Source organism: Clarias gariepinus, chromosome 3 (genome assembly GCF_024256425.1).
Source record: "Clarias gariepinus isolate MV-2021 ecotype Netherlands chromosome 3, CGAR_prim_01v2, whole genome shotgun sequence".
Taxonomy (NCBI): domain Eukaryota; kingdom Metazoa; phylum Chordata; class Actinopteri; order Siluriformes; family Clariidae; genus Clarias; species Clarias gariepinus.
The window spans coordinates 447,501-450,000 of record NC_071102.1 but is presented as its reverse complement, the minus strand read 5'-3'; the positions used below and the strand labels follow the sequence as shown (position 1 = coordinate 450,000).

At 40.9% G+C, this 2,500-nt stretch overlaps 1 protein-coding gene across 1 annotated transcript in view; it reads right to left on the bottom strand.

The window, feature by feature from the left end:
• Positions 1 to 2,500, bottom strand: part of nae1 (nedd8 activating enzyme E1 subunit 1) — a 20,199-nt gene that overhangs the window by 11,661 nt on the left and 6,038 nt on the right. The gene's annotated exons all lie outside the window — the stretch shown is intronic.

Sequence of the window (2,500 nt, the reverse complement as noted above, 5' to 3'; positions counted from 1 at the left end):
TGTTGTAATTCAGCTTTATTTGAGGGTTTTCTAGCATGAACCGCCTTTTTAAGGTCATCCATTCAGAGGTGGATTTGCTGGTGTGTTTTGGGTCATTGTCCTGCTGCAGCACCCAAGATCGCTTCAGCTTGAGTTGACGAACAGATGGTCAGACATTCTCCTTCAGGATTTTTTTGGTAGACAGTAGAATTCATGGTTCCATCTATCACAGCAAGCCTTCCAGGTCCTGAAGCAGCAAAACAACCCCAGACCATCACACTACCACCACCATATCTTACTGTTGGTATGATGTTCTTTTTCTGAAATGCTGTGTTACTTTTACACCAGATGTAACGGGACACGCACCTTCCAAAAAGTTCAACTTTTGTCTCGTCGGTCCACAAGGTATTCTCCCAAAAGTCTTGGCAATCATTGAGATGTTTTTTGCAAAATTGAGACGAGCCTTAATGTTCTTTTTGCTTAAAAGTGGTTTGCCCCTTGGAAATCTGCCATGCAGGCCGCTTTTGCCCAGTCTCTTTCTTATGGTGGAGTCGTGAACACTGACCTTAATTGAGGCAAGTAAGGCCTGCAGTTCTTTAGATGTTGTCCTGGGGTCTTTTGTGGCCTCTCGGATGAGTTGTCTCTGCGCTCTTGGGGTAATTTTGGTCGGCCGGCCACTTCTGGAAAGGTTCACCACTGTTTCATGTTTTTGCCATTTGTGGATAATGGCTCTCACTGTGGTTCGCTGGAGTCCCAAAGCTTTAGAAATGGCTTTATAACCTTTACCAGACTGATAGATCTCAATTACTTTTGTTCTCATTTGTTCCTGAATTTCTTTGGATCTTGGCATGATGTCTAGCTTTTGAGGTGCTTTTGGTCTACTTCTCTGTGTCAGGTAGCTCCTATTTAAGTGATTTCTTGATTGAAACAGGTGTGGCAGTAATCAGGCCTGGGGGTGACTACAGAAATTGAACTCAGGTGTGATAAACCACAGTTAAGTTATTTTTTAACAAGGGGGGCAATTACTTTTTCACACAGGGCCATGTAGGTTTGGATTTTTTTTCTCCCTTAATAACGTAAACCTTCATTTAAAAACTGCATTTTGTGTTTAATTATGTTATTTTTGACTAATAGTTAACGGGTTTTGATGATCAGAAACATTTAAGTGTGACAAACATGCAAAAGAATAAGAAATCAGGAAGGGGGCAAATAGTTTTTCACACCACTGTAAATGTAAATGCAATAGTAAATGTATAGTGTGTGTATGTATAGTGTGTATACAGTGGGTGTGTATGTATAGTGTGTGTGTATAGTGTGTGCGTGTGTATGTATAGTGTATGTATAGTGTGTGTATATAGTGTGTGTATTGTGTGTGTATTGTGTGTGTATAAAGTGTGTGTGTATGTATAGTGTGTATTGTGTGTGTATACAGTGTCTATGTATGTAGTGTGTGTGTATATAGTGTGTGTGTATACAGTGTGTGTGTATACAGTGTGCGTGTATACAGTGTGCGTGTATACAGTGTGCGTGTGTATACAGTGTGCGTGTATACAGTGTGCGTGTGTATATACAGTGTGTGTGTATAAAGTGTGCGTGTGTATATACAGTGTGTGTGTATAAAGTGTGCGTGTGTGTATACAGTGTGTGTGTATAAAGTGTGCGTGTATAAAGTGTGCGTGTGTGTATGTATAGTGTGTGTATACAGTGTGTAGATGAGTATATACAGTGTGTAGATGTGTATATACAGTGTGTGTATAGTGTGTGTGTGTGTGTGTGTGTATATAGTGTGTGTATACAGTGTGTGTGTGTGTGTGTATATAGTGTGTATGTGTATATACAGTGTGTGTGTACAGTGTGTGTATAGTGTGTGTGTACAGTGTGTGTGTGTGTGTGTGTGTGTACAGTGTGTGTATAGTGTGTGTGTACAGTGTGTGTGTGTGTGTGTGTGTGTACAGTGTGTGTGTGTACAGTGTGTGTGTGTACAGTGTGTGTGTGTGTACAGTGTGTGTGTACAGTGTGTGTGTACAGTGTGTGTGTGTACAGTGTGTGTGTACAGTGTGTGTATAGTGTGTGTGTGTGTGTGTGTACAGTGTGTGTGTATAGTGTGTGTATAGTGTGTATGTGTATAAAGTGTGCGTGTGTGTATACAGTGTGTGTATACAGTGTGTGTGTATAGTGTGTGTGTGTGTGTGTGTACAGTGTGTGTGTGTACAGTGTGTGTATACAGTGTGTGTGTGTACAGTGTGTGTATACAGTGTGTGTGTGTACAGTGTGTGTATACAGTGTGTGTGTGTGTGTGTACAGTGTGTGTGTATAAAGTGTGCGTGTGTGTATACAGTGTGTGTGTATAAAGTGTGCGCGTGTGTATACAGTGTGTGTGTATAAAGTGTGCGTGTGTGTATACAGTGTGTGTGTATAAAGTGTGCGTGTGTGTATAGTGTGTGTATGTATAGTGTGTGTGTGTATATGTATAGTGTGTGTGTACAGTGTGTGTGTACAGTGTGTGTGTATATATAGTGTG